Raw genomic sequence first — 17,237 nt, forward strand, 5'->3', positions numbered from 1 at the left:
GGTGTGGTATCAACTATGAGCCTCACTGTCTCCCAGCCCCTTTTGTCATAAGCCTGATTCTAGAGCCTTCCCAGAAATTCTCTGAATTACTCAATATTCAGAAGTCCTCTGATGCTTAAAATGGACCATGTTGGGAATCCATTGCTGGCAGTTGAGACCTCTGAGTGATACAGACGGATACAGGCCTCATTTCCTGACATTAATAACACTGAAACAGTATGAATGATGCAAAACCCTCTTTAAATTCTGCATACTTCATTCCAAGCTGAACTACTTGAATGTAATTGTTTGACAAGAGCAAATTAAAAGGCATCCCAAGAGAGCAGTGATTGGCCATATATCACAAGTGCTCAAAACTGTATTTTTTTTAAAAACTGGAGAAATCTCTTAGGGATAACTTTTCACATGGCCTCAGGCTTGCCTTGCGTTGGACACATTGTCTAGGACCAAGCTGAAAGGTAGAGTCTAGGTTAAACCTGGGAAGCAAAATTCCTGTGATTTCTCCATCATGTCCTCTTCTCACGAAATAACAGGATCAGGAAGAAGGTGCTTGGATGCTATGAAGAAAGGAACTAAAAATCGACATATTCCATTCTGAGTCAGACTCAGAATGTAGGTCATGCCCAAGCTGCAGAAGGCAACGTCGCCCAGGCAGCATCCAGGAGTAGGACATGGTTGCTGGGATAGCGCTTCGGTGGGCTTGAGGTCAGGAGTCAAAGTTTGGAATCGGGGAAGTTAGCAAGATGAGAGCACAGAAAAGAAGCCTAAGGGAACTCAAGCCAGAGAGGAGACCAACATTCAACTAGGAGTTTGAGGTTCCCTAGTTCTCTAGTTCACCTCTTCTCGGGGCTAGAACATGTGTTCTCTGGCTTCTTTTACACTTCCTGCTGGTGGTGGAAGACCTTGGATTTTCCAAATTGGTAGCGTTTGTTGTAGGCTCACGGACAACCAGAAATCTACAAGTGCCCCAGTCCCATTTAAAGCTCAGGCCACCGCTACTTAATATACTTAAAAATCATTACAAAAAAACAAACAACTGATTGTTGAATCAGGCATTTTTATTAAGTACTTAAAAAAAAAAAAGTCTTGCTTAATCTTCATAATAGCTCTATAAAGTAAGCTTTATCATTTCTACTTTATACAGGACAAATCGAGATTGGGAGAGGCCAAGCAGCTTCTCGAAGGTTACAAAACTAGTCCCCAGTAGATGTCAAAAGTTGAACCAATATCTGCCATATTTCAAAGCCCTTGCTCTTGAGTACTGAGCTAAATTATACTGGTGCCTAGGAGTTAATATCGATCGGTAATACAATCAGCACCTCACCATTGTGCTGAGCCAGGCATCTAAATTATCAACGGTCATTTTTTTTCTGTGAATAACATGGGATTTTCTAGACTTTCCCAACCTCTCAACCAAGAGTTTAATCTATTTAGTATACTGTTGTAGAATAGAAAATAAATAAGGCCAGTCAGAAACCCTATCAACAAAATCCTGCCGTCATGAACCACTCTGAAAGCCAACTATAAATCAAGCTGGACAGTCCAGAATACACTGAATGTGTCCAGGGTCCTTCCTCTCAGACTAAGTCAGACTATCTTTGTCATAGATGTGTCCCTCAGTGGTTTGAGCCTAGACATACAGAGACCAGGAGTGGAAGGTGATCTACTGAGAAGGTTAAGTGGGCACTTTGATGGGCGCTGATGAAATGAATGCAAATTTGGCATAACAGCAGATTTTTTTTTCCAGGTATATATGCCGAAAATTCAATTTTGTAAGATGCTCCCAAAGGGTTTTCATGAATTTCTGATTATTTTTCTACTAAATAATTGCCCCTAATTAATTCTTCCTAAAGAGAAGAATCTTGGGCATTCAGAAAAAAGAACATTAAAAGAATATATATGTGATTATCCATGTATCTGTCATTAGCACTACTGAGCAAAGAGAGGTCAAGACCAGAGGTTTCTTCATGCTTATAATGGTGAGAGCCAAGTACGGTGCATGGCCCACCATAGGCATTTGAACGATATTTGTTAAAGGGGTGAATGATTTCACAAGGCCCACATGGTTAGACTTCTTCCGCTCAAGTCGGGACACCTTTATGTGAATGTAGCCCATCTAAGAAACTATTTATCTGTTTACTATTAAATGGTAGATACACTTTCATAGAGATGAATTAAGAGACAGTTCATTCAGACACATCTCCCTGATGTTGGCGGGAGATTGCTCTTGTGAACTCCGGGCATTGTTTCTGCTACAATCGGGTTCCTAGACAAAATAAATACGCCGGCATCTGAGTGAGCACAGGGTGGAAATGTGCTCCCTCTTAAACGGTTCACCACCTACCTGCCTTTCCCTGGCCGGCTGTGCTGGGTATCTGCTGGGGATGTGATGTCTCGTGACAAGCTCAGGTAAAGGGAAGAAATAATGCTTTTGGAGGCAGCAAAGTGGCTCTTTTGCCCGGGAGACTCTTGCTTCCTCTTTTCTCTCACTCCCAATCAGCGCCACGTGGGCCAAACGCAACTTTTGTTTCCATTTCCCACCAAAGAGACCAAGGTAAAATAATATAATTCTCTAGCACCGTAGAAACTTGAGTCATTATTCGATCCCCACCAGTTGATAAATTTAATCCATGGAACCCAAAGGCATATTGCAGGATCTGAAGATTTCAGTTGGGGTTTGAAGGTACTGTTTTGCTGAGTTTCATTTCTTTATCCAGATAGAGAGGCCTTTCATTTGTCTTTCTCTATCACTTTATTCAGGCCATGGTTTAACTTTTTTTACCTCCCTTTTATTGAAGGTGAGAACTTCTAATACAGTTTTAAAATATGCTCCCAAATCTTACCCTTCTGTTTAATCCTAATACAGCTGCAAATGAAAAAAACCTTTAAAATAATCAAAACTTGAAGGCAAAGGGAATCTGGGAAATATTTGAATGTACTGTGACAGAATCTCTAATATATGAAATGTAGAATTGAACGGAAATACTAAGATTTCACTAAGACACAGAAGGTGAACTGTTTGGAATATATTAATAATCGTGGGTTTCTCCAGCCTTACTAGTAGATTTTAGGCATTAAAAAATAACTAGCAAAATATTTTGAAAATCTGAAAATATCCCCTGTTGCTGAGGGTATGACAAAGGCTGTTACAGTAATGTAAGTTGATCCCATCTTTTTGAAAAGCCATTTGCCAATATGTACCAAATGTCCTTAAAATGTTCAATACCAAGTCAGCTCACTTACTGGAATCTCGACTAAGGGAATAGTACTAATTGCAGAAAAAAGTACTGTGCACAAAACGCTCATTTCTGTGCTATCCGAAATTGTGAAAAATTGAAAACAGGCAATCTGAAATCCGAGGGTTAAGTAAATTATGGTACAGTCATTAAATGAAGATTTATAATAATAAGATAAAAGCTTTCAATGGATTTTGACTTTAAAGAAAAAACCCTGTAATGATCAAACCATTCATAAGAGAGTGAGTGAAGGAGAGCGAGAGAGAGAAGAAACCATCCAGTGGTATGTTTCTGTTCATAGTGGGGAGTCTGTGTCTAGAGCCTTCCCTTCACTTTTTGGCTTCCACCAAGGAACATTCATTTACAAAATATATATATTAGCACACCCTGGGAGAATCAGACCTAGCAGAGTATAAGGAGAAACAGAATGGTATTTAGAATGCAATTCATTGTCCGGAATATCACCTTTCTTGTGTAATAAGAAAAACACAAGGACAGGATGAATACCTCAGTTCTTTCTGAGAATGCCTAAGTTGAAATAACAAGACAAAACCAACCCCCCTCCTCCCCTCTTTCCTGCCTTTGCTTTGCGTTTCATGGAGTATACTTCATTTTTCACGGAGAGTGCTCTAATCAGGGCGAAGGGGTGGCGTGTACGAAATTGTTGGTTATTTACCAGAAGTGAGCGCTGGAAACACATCTGTGCCTTAAGGCATCATGGAGCCATGAGCGACCGCCTATAAATCTCGGCTCCTGTCATGTTTAACTAAAACCCAATACCCACTCAACAAGAAATTCATCAACGTTATAAAGCAAACAATGACAAAGCACTCTCCTTTGTGTCAGGAAAAACCTATACTTCCACCAGAAAAGAAGAAATCATTCTCTAATCCTTTCTACGTCTCTGCTCCTTCTCTCTTCTCCCTTTGCGCGCTCTCTTGCTCTCATTCTCTCTCTCGGTCTCTGTCTCTCTCTGTCATTCTCTCTTTCTCTCTCTCTCCCCATCTCTGGCAAGCTTCCTTTCTAGCAGAACTAAAAGAAGCAGTTCTCAGTGAGAAGGAAGAACTTTAGGTTATCAAAATATGAGAGCACAGATTATCTTCCCAAACTTACAACTGCAGCCCGTGGTAACATATGAGGCTCCCCAAGCATCTCTTCCTTCTAAAATCTGACGTGGAGACGGGCGTCACGTGGCTCAAGTCCTTTGCGTTCCAGCTGCACATTGCTATTCTCTCACGAGTGGCATTTTACTCTGATACTCACAACCGTCTGTTACTTCCCTATGATCCCGCTCAGTCTTCATTTGAATTCTCTTGCTTATATGTCTTTGGAGAAAATGGCTGGAGATGATGGTGAGTCCAAGGGAGGCCTTCGATTTCATTTGGTGATACAGGTTTGTGTTACTCTGCCCTCTTTTGTACCTGACAGCCATGGTACGGGGTGCATTAGAAGGCTCTATAAAATTTGGAAAAGTCATGTTAGCCTGCTGGTAAGGTTCAAATTGGGTTTTGAACTTGCACTTTGCATGTAGGTTGATCACGTTTCAGATCCCCCACTCCCTGGGGGATTCTAGAACGTAGTGTAAAGACATATCCTGTCTCAACTGACAGACTCAATCCATTGGCTCTGAAGCTATGCCATGTCCTGGTAGAAGGAACCTCTTCTGGACCCCACCTCAAGCATAGCCTCATTACATGCCTCTTCTGCCCCAAGAAGACCCCGCCCAATGAGGGAAGAAGGTCCCCACTACATCCTCACCTCTGTCTCAGGGCCGCTCATTAAGGGCGCAGCACATTCAACTCTTAACCAACTATAATACCCAATCTTATCAATTTATAATCTTAAATCTATTCCTATCAGGTGCCTATTTAGATATGCATTATAAATTATTTTTGTGAATAGTTTTTCCGCTTCTAATCTAAGTACCTTGGGTTCATCTCCTTATCTGTTATTGATATTATCTTCAAGTCTACTTAAGATCAAGAACTAAATTACATGATATTAACAAGCCTAACTTATAGAATGTATTAATAAATTTCATTTTATCTCCTCCTAATTATTGTTATTTTTGTTACTTTTAGTATTTCATGACTACTACAGAAGACTTAGAGATTATAAATTATTTCCATAGAAATATTTCCATGATAGCTTTAAAATAATTTTATAAGGAAACCAAAGATTAAGTTAGTCTCATGATATTGATTTGTTAGCTGCCTGTGAATATTGTGGGTCTCTAGATATGCTCAAAATTCTTACTACTGCAAATGAATACCTTCCAGATTTATTTAATTTATTTTAATCAGTAAAATTATGCTTAGCTGAGCAGTACTATGGGATTGATTAATAAATTACCTTTGACTGTCAGTATTCTAGGATTCCCTACTAGTAATATTTGCAGCAGAATTGACAATAATTAAATAATAATTTCAAACACCAATAACAATTGAATATATCCAACTGAGTAGATCGCTTACGTAACACCGAAAATGCAATTCTTCACAGTATTATATTGATGGATGGATGGATGAAGAGGACAGATAGAAGATTTTCTTTTAAAGAAACTGTAGATGAAGATGATTCTTTTTATTATAAAACTATTAAAAGATACCTTTTTTCTTTTTACAAATGGAAAACTCTGCCATCAATTTGAATCTCTGAAGCCAATAGTAACCGTCACCTCCAAACCCAAATGGCTTGCATTCAGAAAATCGGCAATAAAATATATTTGGGGGCATGCAAAATAAATGAAAGTCTCATACATAAGAAGACTTACATTTGTTCACATTGTAATGCATCTGACAACTGAGGGTGTGTCATAGCATAACTATTCTTTCTTAGGTGTGTGTAAAATACCTGTGCGTGTTAAAACACATGACTCCAGATTTCATGAAATACGGTATGTTTGACATTATTTCTAATTTCAAAAAGGCACACCTTAGATGTTTGCCCGGGACTGGCCATCTTAATATTTAGATAAATTCTAACAACATTGATAATTTATAAGGACAAAAAAAGATATGTAGTCCGTTCACATATTCTCCGAATTTGAGTATTGGTAAGGCAAAAGAGCACTTTCTCAGCGTCAGGTCAAGTAGCTGTGTTCTTCGGATGCATTTGGCTGATACTGTAACGTGGCACGTGTTAGGACGCCATTGCACCTTATTCCTGGATTCATGTACGACATTTTCTTTACCCATTCACGAGATGATGGACATGTGAATTATTTCTAGTTTGATCTATTGTATAATAAGATAATGCTGCTATGACCATTCATCTATCTTTGGGTGGCTTATAAGTTTTCTTTAATTTTTTCCTAAAAAGAAATCTATGAGTGGACTTGCTGGTATGTTGTCTATATTTAATTTTAGAGTTTTACATTTTAAAATGATTAGACTATTTTTCAATGTGTCTGTACCATTTTACATTCTCAGCAACAATATGTGAGGGTTCCAGTTTCTCCTTGGCCTCCTCCAATTTCTCCATATTCTTCTCAACACCTACAGGAAATTTGATGGTAGCCGTTGTACCGGAGGTGTGGTAGTATTGAATCGTATCCTTAATTTTCATTTCTCTAAGGAGTTATGGCATTGGGCATGTTTTCATATATTAACAAGCCATTTATGTGTCTTCTTTGGTGAAATACTTTCTCACTGAAATACTTTGCCCATTTCTATTAGGTTTTGTTTCCTTATTATTGAGTTGTAAAAATATTTTCTATGCTATTGACAAAAGTCTTTACCAAATACATGATTTGCAAATACTTTCTCTCGCTCTGTGGCTTTCTTTTTTTTTCATTTTTTTAAATTATGTTTTTGAAGAGCAGCGATTTTTTTATTCTCTGATGTTCAATTCATCAATTTTTTTTCTTTTCAAGATTGTGCTCTGTTTATCACAGTTAAGAAATTTTTGCCTAATATAAGGCCAAGATCCTCTTCTCCTTTGTTTTAAAAAATGATTTATGAGGGGGCACCTGGGTGGCACAGCGGTTGAGCGTCTGCCTTCGGCTCAGGGCGTGATCCCGGCGTTATGGGATCGAGCCCCACATCAGGCTCCTCCGCTATGAGCCTGCTTCTTCCTCTCCCACTCCCCCTGCTTGTGTTCCCTCTCTCGCTGGCTGTCTCTATCTCTGTCGAATAAATAAATAAAATCTTAAAAAAAAATGATTTATGAGGTTTTGCATTTGGGTCTATGGTCCATTTTGAGTTAAATTTGTATGTTATGTGAGATATGAACCCAAGTTTTGTGTTAGGTTTTTTTGGGAGTTTGGGGTCAATTTTCCCAGAATCATGAGTTAAAAAGACTATATCCTTTTCCCCAAGGAATCATCTTAGCAACGTTGTCAAAAATCAATTGACTATCCAGGATTTACGTCTGTAATCTCAATTTTGTTCCATTGACGTACATGTTTCCTTGTTTATCCATTCCACACCATCTTAAATATTGTAGCTTAAGGTTGAAATCCGTGAGTGTGAGATCAGTTAGTGTAAGATTCTTCTTTTGCATAATTACTTTGGTTATTTTGAGTCCTTTGAATTTTTACAAAATTTTTGGTTCAGGTTGTTAATTTCTACAAAAAAAAACCCGTGGGCTTTGACAGGGATAGCCATGGTATCTATAGAGTATGTCAGGAAGAAACACCGTATTAAAAATAAAAAAAATATATTTTTAAAAACAGCTTTTTTGAGATCTGAGTAATATACCATAGAGCTCACTGATTTAAAGTGTACACTAAAATTATTTTTAGTATATAAACAGAATGGTGCTACCATCACGACAACCTAACATCAGAACAATTTCATTACCCGAAAGGAAACTCTTTGACCAATAACAGTCACTCCCATTTCTCCCACTTCCCTTCACCCACTTCTAGACAATTATTAATGTCTGGATTAATGTACAGATTTGCCTATTCAAGCCCTTACATGTAAGTGACATCCAACAATATATGGTCTTTGGTGGCTGACTTCTCTAACATAATGTTTTCAAAGCTCATTCATGTTATAGCCTATGTTAGTCCTTCCTTCATTTTATTGCCTACTAATATTCTGTGGTATAAATACACAATTATCCATCCTTTCAGTTGATAGATATTTAGTTTTTTTTTTCAAATTTGGGGCTATTATGAATAATAGTGCTGTAAATATTCAGGTACAATTTTCTTGTGTGTGCAGACCTATGTGTCCATTTTGCTTGGGTATACAACTGGAAGTGGAATTGCTGAGTCGTAAAGTAACCTTCTGTGTAATGCTTTGAGGAACTGAGGAACTGCCGAATGATTTCCAAAAGGGACTGTATCATTTTATGTCCCTGCCAACAATGTATGAAGTACCCAATACATGCAGACCTTGAACAAATTTTTAATAGAAATACAGTATTGGGGCTCCTGGGGGGCTCAGTTGGTTAAGCGTCTGCCTTCGGTTCAGGTCATAATCCCAGGGTTCTGGGCTCCCTGCTCAGCGAGGAGTCTGCTTCTCCCTCTCAGTCTGCCCCTCCCTTCCCATGCTCTCCCCACCCCCTGCTTGTGTACACTCTCTCTCTCAAATAAATAAATAAAATCTTAAAAAAAAAAAAAAAAGAAATACAGTATTAATGAGTCTGCCAGTGAGGACCAACAGGAAATAAGGATGTGGGAGGGAAAGCTTAGATCATCTTGAAAATGCCTAAATTGTCATAAAAAGGCTGTTGGTAGAAATACTAACGTTAAAGGTGCTGCTGGTGGGGAAACGGAAGGGCAGGGGGAACATATTGTTGGCAACTAGAGGGAAAGGACCATCAGAAAGCTTAGCTAAGTTGTGTTCTACAGTTATGTGGGAGGCAGAACTTGCATGTGATGAAGTTGGATATTTAACTGAGGAAATTCCCCAACAAAGTGTCAAAGGAAACTGATGTAGTCCAATTTCATTTCTTTTCTTTTTATCCTGGTACTTTGGGTGTTGAAGCTAAGAAACCATTGCTAAATCCACAGAGATTTACTTTCGTTTTTTTTTTTTTTTCTCGAGAGTTGTGTAGTTTTAGCTATTTACATTGATGACTATGATCAATTTCATGTTAGTTTTTGTGCATGGTGAGAGCAAGGTGTCCATTTGTATTCTTTCACATGTGAATATCCAGTAGTCTCACCACCACTTTTTGAAAACAAAAACAAAACAAACAAAAAACCAAAACCTGTTCTTTCTTCATTTCATTGTCTCAACACCTTTGTCAAAAAGCAGTTAGTTGACTTCAAGAATAAGAGTTTATTTTTGCACCCTTAACTTCAGTTGTTTTTTGTTTGTTTGTTTTTGTCACGAAGACTCCAGTTTTTTAGAGAAGTTTTAGCTTCACAGTAAAATTGAGCGGAAGGCACAGAGGCTTCCCATATATCCCCTGCCACCACACATATATAATCTCCCCCATTGGCAACATCGCTTACCAGAATGGTATATTTTTTTATATACCATTAGGATTTTTTAAAATATATTTTTATATTTTAGTGTCATTAGAATGACATTTCCTAGACACATTATAATCACTCATAATCTATAGTTTCCATTCGAGTTCATTCTTGGTGTTTACATGTTGTGGGTTTGGACAAATGTATAATGACAGGTACTTATCATTATGGTATCAGACAGAGTATTCTCACTGCCCTAAAATTCCTCTGTCTTTCATCTATTCATCTTTCTGTCCCCTTCCCACCCACCTCCTAACTCCTGGCAGCCGCTGATCTTTTTACTGTCTCCATAGTTTGTCTTTTCCAGAATGTCCTTTGATTGGAATCATGCAGCATGTAGCTTTTCAGATTAACTTCTGCCATTGAGTAATATACATTTAAACTTTCTCTATGTATGTTTTCATTGCTTGATATCTTTTTTTTTTTTTCCGTGTGGAATAATATTCCATTTTCTGGATGAACCAAAGTTTGCTTATCTATTCACCTACTGAAGGACATCTTATTTCTTCCAGGTTTGGGCAATTAGCCTGGTATAAACATGAATGTGCAGGTTTTGTGTGAACAGAAGTTTTCAACTCCTTTGGGCAAGTACCAAGGAGTCTGATTGTCACATTGTATAGGAAGAGCGTGTTTAGTTTTGTAAGAAACCCTCAAACTGTCTTCCCGAGTGGCTGTACTGTTTTACATTTCTACCAGCAATGAATGAGAATTGATGTTGTCTTACATCCTCAGCAGGATTTGGTGTTATCCGTGTTCTGGATGTTGGTCATTCTGATAGGTGTATAGTAGTATCTCATTTAAAAAATGTTTGTTTATTTGTCAGTGAGAGAGAGAGAGCACAAACAAGGGGAGCAGCAGGCAGAGGGAGAAGCAGGCTCCCTGCTGAGCAAATAGCCCAATACCGGACTCGATCCTAGGACCTTGGGATCAGGACCTGAGCGGAAGGCTGATGCTTAACTGACTGAGTCACCCAGGTGTCCCAGTAGTATCTCATTGCTTTGATTTATATTTTCCTAATGACATCCGATGTGGAACATCTTTTTCATTTGCTAATTTGCTCTCTGTTCATCTTGGTAAGGTATCTGTTAAGGTCCTTGGCAAATTTTTTTAAGTCATTTTTTTTCTTTTATTGTAGAGTATTAAGAATTCTTTATGTATTTGGGGAAACCATCCTTTGTCAGTTGTGTCTGTTGTGAATATTTTCTCCTAACTTATGGCTTATCTTCTCATTCTCTTGACATTATCTTTCCCAGAGCAGAAGTTTTTAATTTTAATGAATTCCGGCTTATCAATTATTTCTTTCATAGATCACATCTTTGTTGTATCTAAAAAGTCACTGCTATACCCAAGGTCATTTAGGTTTTCTCCTGTGTGATCCATAAGGAGTTTTAGAGATTTGCTTTTTACAGTTAGGCCCATGATATATTTTAAGTTAATATTTGTGAAGAGATTAAGGTCTGTGTCTAGATTCATTTTTTTATAAAAATGTGGATGTCTAGCTGTATCAATACCATTTGTTGAAAAGACTATTTTTACTCCATTGTATTGCCTTTGCTTCTTTATTAAAGATCAGCTGGCATAAATTGGGGTGTCTATTTCTGGGCTATTTTGTTCCACTGTTGTATTTTTTCATTTTTTTCACCAATACCGCACTGCCTCGATTAACGTAGTGTTACAGTATCTCTTAAAGTCTGGTAGTATCAATCCTCCAACTTTGTTCTTTAATATCACGTTGGCTTTTCTGGCCCATATAAACTCTCCATACAAACTTTAGAATCAAATTTTCAAGCTATTCACAAAATAACTTCCTGGGGTTTTGATTGAAATTGCATTGAATCTACATATCAAGTTAGGAGGAACTAATTTCTTGACAATATTGACTCTTCCTATCCATAAACATGGAATATCTCTTTACTTAGTTTTCTTTGATTTCCTTTGTCTGATTTTGTCATTTTCCTCATATAGATCTTACACCTATTTTATTAGATTTATGCCTGAGTATATCATTTGGGAAGGGGGATGCTAATATGAATGTGATTGTGTTTTTAGTTTCAAATTCCAGTTGTTGATTTCTGGTATATAGGAAAGCAACTGACTTTTGTATATTAACTTGCATTCTGCAGACTTGTCATAATCAGTAGTTCTGGGATTTTTTGGTCAATTCTTTTGTATTTCTACATACACAGTTATATCATCTGTGAACGAAGACAGTTTTAGTTTTTCTCCCCAATTTGTATAACTTCTATTTCCTTTTCTTATCTTACAGAATTGCCTAGAACTTCTAAAGTGATGTTGAAAAGGAGAGATGAGAGAAGAATTCCTTGCCTAGTACCTGATCTTACTAGGAAAGCTTTAATTCTCACCATTAAATATGACGTTATCCTCTCGGGTCTTGTTTTATTTTTTGTAGATATTCTTCATTAAGTAGAGGAAATTTCCTCTATCTCTAGTTTGCTGAAAAAAATTTTAAAAGATTTTATTTATTTATTTGAGAGAGAGAAAGAGTGAGAGAGAGAATGAGCAAGGACAGCAGCAGAGGGAGAGGGAGAAGCAGACTCCTCACTGAGCAAGGAGCCTGATGAGGGGCTTGATCCCAGGACGCTGGGATCATGACCTGAGCTGAAGGCAGACGCTTAACGTACTGAGTCACCCAGGAGCCCTTGAAAATTTTTATCATGAACGAATGCTGGATTTTGTCAAATGCTTTTTCTGCATCTATTGATATGTTCATGTGATTTTGCTTTTTTTATTCTGGCGATGTGATGGATTACATTAATTGATTTTCAAATGTTGAATCAGCTTTGCATACCTAGAATAAATCCCACTTAGTCATGGTGTATAATTCTTTTTATAATATTGTTGGAATCAATTTTGCTAATAGCAGGTTGAAGATTTTTGCATCTATCTTCATGAGAGATATTGCTTTGTAGTTTTCTTTTCTTGTAATGTCTTTGTCTGGTTTTGGCATTAGAGTTATGCTGGGCTCTTAACTCTGCTTTATTTATCAATATGTTTATCCCTATGTCAGAACCACCCTGTATTGATTAATCTACCTTTATAGTAAGTTTTAAAATCTAAGTCAGCCCCCAACTCTATCTTCTTTTTCCAAAAAAAAAACATTTTTTTTTTTTTTACTCTATTAGGATTTCCATTGAATTTTAATATCAGCTTGTCAATTTCGGGGGGGGAAGTAGCTGGGATTTTTAAAGAGGTTCCTTTGAATTTATAAGTTAATTTGAAGAGTATTACCATCTTAACAGCATTAGAATTTCTGATCCATGAACATCTGATGGCTGCCATTTATTTAGGTATTCTTTAATTTCTTTGACCAGCGTTTTGTGGTTAAAATTGCTTGTCTTCTGTTAAATTTATTCTTAACTATTTTATTCCTTTTGGTGCCATTTGAAGTGAAATTGGTTCATTCAAATTTTGAATTGTTCATTGCCAGGATATAGAAATAAAATTGAATTTTACGTATTGGTCTTGCACCCCACAGCCTTGTTTTTGTCAATTCCTTAATATTTTCTACATACATGATCATGTCATCTTCAGATGGAGATAATGTACTTCTTCCTTTCATATTTGAATACCTTTTATTTTCCTTGCCCCATTGCCTGAACTAGGACCTCCTCAATAATGTTGAATAAAAGTGGCCAGAATGGGCATCTTCATCTTTATGATCTTAGGGAAGAAATTCTCAGTCTGTCATTATTAAGTATGATTTTGACTGTGCATTTTTCACAGATGACTTTTTAGATTGAGGAAGTTTCCTTCAATTCCCAGTTTGTTCAGTGTTTTCATTTTGTAAGAATTTCAGGTTTTGAGGTGACTCAGTGGTTCAGTCAGTTAAGCCTCTGACTCTTGATTTCGGCTCAGGTCATGATGTCAGGGTGGTGAGATGGAGCCCTGCGTCATGCTCAGTGCTGACATGGAGCCTGCTTACAATTCTCTCTCTCCTGTTCCCTCTGTCCCTCCCTGCCCCACTTGCGCTCTCTCTCTAAAAAAAGAAAAAAAAAAGAATACTAAGTTTTGTCAAATGCTTTTCCTGCAACCATTGAAATGAACATGTGGTTTTGGGCCTTTATTAATATGATGCATTACATGGAGGTGCCTGGGTGGCTCAGGTCATGATCTCAGGGTCCTGGGATCAAGACTGCCTCTGGCTCCCTGCGAGTCTGCTTCTCCCTGCTCTCCCTGCTCATGTGCACTCCTTCTCTCTCTCAAACAAATCAATACAATCTTTTTTAAAAATATGATGCATTACATGGATTAATTTTTGATAGTAAACTGGTCATGGATTCCTGGGATAAATTCTACTTGCTCTTGGTTATAAATTTTTTTTTTAGATGTTGCTACTCTTTTTTTTCCCCACTAGCATTTTGTTGACGATTTTTGTATCATTATTCATAAAGGATATTGGTATGTAATTTTCTTTTCCTGTAATAACTTCACCTGGTTTGGTACCAGGGTAAAACTGTTCTCACAGAGTGAATTAGGAAATAATCCCTCCTCTTCTATTTTTTGAAAGAGTTTATGAAGCATTGGTATTAATTCTTTAATGTTTGGTAGAATTTACTGGTGAATCCATCTGTTCCTGGGCTTTTATTTATGGGAAATTCTCTATTCTGTCCCTTATCTTGTTATAGGTCTATTCATGTTATGTATTTCCTGTTGCATAATTTTAGGTGGTTTGTGTCTTTACAGGAATTCATCCACTTAATCTAATTCATTTAGCTTGTTGACTCGTAGTTTTCATAGTATTCCTTTATAATTCTTCTTATTTCTGTAAGGTCATTAGGGATGACCCCTCCTTAATTACTGATTTTTTTTTTTTAAAGATTTTATTTATTTATGTGACAGAGAGACAGCCAGCGAGAGAGGGAACACAGCAGGGGAGTGAGAGAGGAAGAAGCAGGCTCCCAGCAGAGGAGCCCGATGTGGGACTCGATCCCAGAACGCCGGGATCACGCCCTGAGCCGAAGGCAGACGCTTTCACCACTGCGCTACCCAGGCGCCCCCTTAATTACTGATTTTAGTACTTTGAATCTCCTCTCCTTCATTTCTTGGTTAGTCAGCTAAAGGTTAGTCAGTTTTCTTAATCTTTAAAAAATGTTTGATTTAATTGATTTTTGGTTTTATTGATTTTTCTTTATTGTTATTCCCCATTTTATTAATTTGATTTTCATTCTAATTTTTATTATTTCCTTCCTTTTGTTTGTTTTGCATAGAATTTACTACGCTTTGGATGCAAGGTTATTGGTATGTGTGTTCATTCCCTATTGCAGCCATAACAAATTATAGCAACGGGAATAATACAAATTTATTATCTTACAGTTCTGTAGTTTTAAGTCAAGCATATGTCTAACTGAACTCAAATCAAGATCTTAGCAGGGCTTAGTTTCTGGATGTTCTATGGGAGAATCCATTTCCTTGCCATGTCCAGCTTTGAGAGGCTTCTTCTATCCCCTGGCTCATGGTCCCTTCCTCCATCTTCAAAACCAGTAGCAAAGCATCTTTCAATCTTTCTCTCACCCTCTAGTTCCCTCTTCTGATGATCTCTTCCACTTTTAAAGATCTGTGTGTTTACATTGGGTCTACCAGGATAATCTAGGATAATCTCCCTACTTTAAGGTCAGCTAATTAGTAAACCACTTAATTCCCTTTTGCTGTGTAAGAGGTGATATACTGACAGGTTCCAGGGATTAGAATGGGGACATCTTTGGAGAGGGTCATTATTTTGCCTGCCACACTTTGACATCTTTTGTTTCTCACTAAAGGTATTTACAGTTTCATGTTTTCCTATAAGCCCTGGCTTAGGTACATCCCATAAATTTGGGTATGTTGTGTTTTTCTTTCCCTTCTTTAAATATTTTGGAATTTCTCTTCTTTGACCTCTTGGTATGTTTAGGACTGTAATTTAATTTCCACATATTCGCAGTATTTTATCTCTCAAAATTCTTTCTTATTGATTGCTAATATTCTATTTTTGTTGAAGAACATACCTGGTATGATTTTCATCCTTTCATATTTTTGGACGTTCATTTTATTGTAGAGGTTGTGGCTTATCCTAGTGAATGTTGCAAGTGTCCTGTAGAACGCGATGCTTTAAAGGTGTACGCTGTATCCAGGTCGCTTACTATATCCATATGAACGTTTTCTTCCTCGTTACTCCTTTTATTGAAAAGACTTATTTATCTTGGAGAGGGGGAGGGGCAGAGGGAGAGAGAATCCTGAAGCAGACTCTCTGCTTCGAGGGGAGCCCAACTGGGGGCTCCCACCCAGGACCCTGAGATCATGACCTGGTCTGAAATCAAGAGTTGACCGCTTAACTGACTCGGCCACCTAAGCGCCCCTCTTGTTGTTCCTTAAATTATTAAAAGTAAAGTATTGAAGTCTCCAGCTATTATTATTGTTGATTTTTCTACTTTCCCTTCAATTTTTAGATTTTTTTCTTCATCTGTTTTGGAACTCCGCTGTTAGGTGGACGTATGTTTATTTGTTTTATACCTTTCTGACCCTAAAAATGTTCCCACTGTATCTCTAGTGGTGCTTTATGTTCTCTTCTTTATTTCAAGTTCATTTCTTTGTCCAATATTGGTATACTTCTTCCAGTTCTTATGATTACTATTTTCATGCTATATCTTTCTGCATCCTTTGGTTTTAATCTATTTGTATCTGGAATAGTGTGACTTCTTCTTCTTTTTTTTTAAAATCTTATTTATTTATTTATTTATTTATTTATTTATTTATTTAGAGATGGGGTGGGAGTGAGGAGGGGAAGAGGGGAGGGGGCAGAGGGAGGAAATAATCTCAAGCAGACTCCACTCTGAGGGAGGAGCTAGACACAGGGCTCGATCCCACGACCCTGAGATGATGACCTGATCAAGAACCAAGAGTCAAAACCAAGAGTCAGATGCTTAACCAGCTGAGCCACCTTGGCACCCTGAATGTGTGACTTCTGTACATAACACATATTTGGGTCTTTATGTTTATCCTGTCTGACAATTTCTACCTTTTGATTGGATTGTTTAAATCGTTCACATTTAATGGTATTGTTACTATGGTTTCACTTACCTGCAGTGCCTATCACCTCCTTTTTGTTGTTGTTTGTCCCTCTTTTTTGCCTCTTTTTATATTAAATAGATATTTTCTAAGGTATTTTAATTCACATAATTTTTTTTCAAGTTTCAAGTTATTTTATTAGTGGTCGTTATACTGCTTACCACATACATCTTAACATAGAATATAATTCAGATTTGTACTAATTTCCAGTGAGATAGAAATTTTATCCCTGCATAGCTCTAGTCTTGCCTTCCTCTTTTATTTTGCTATTATTTTTATATATTTTACTTCTATGTGTTTAACTAACCCAATAATATATTGTTATAATCATTACTTTTTATAATTTTGGGCATCTTACTGCCTTCTGACTTTATTTCAGATGATGAAGAACTTGTTAAATTTATTGGGTGCCCTTTGTGTGTTAGGAATCATTTTTCCCTTGTTGCTTTAAAAATTTTCCCTTTTTTTTTTTCTTTTGACATTTTGACTATGATGCCTTGGGATTC

Source organism: Ursus arctos, unplaced genomic scaffold (genome assembly GCF_023065955.2).
Source record: "Ursus arctos isolate Adak ecotype North America unplaced genomic scaffold, UrsArc2.0 scaffold_28, whole genome shotgun sequence".
Taxonomy (NCBI): domain Eukaryota; kingdom Metazoa; phylum Chordata; class Mammalia; order Carnivora; family Ursidae; genus Ursus; species Ursus arctos.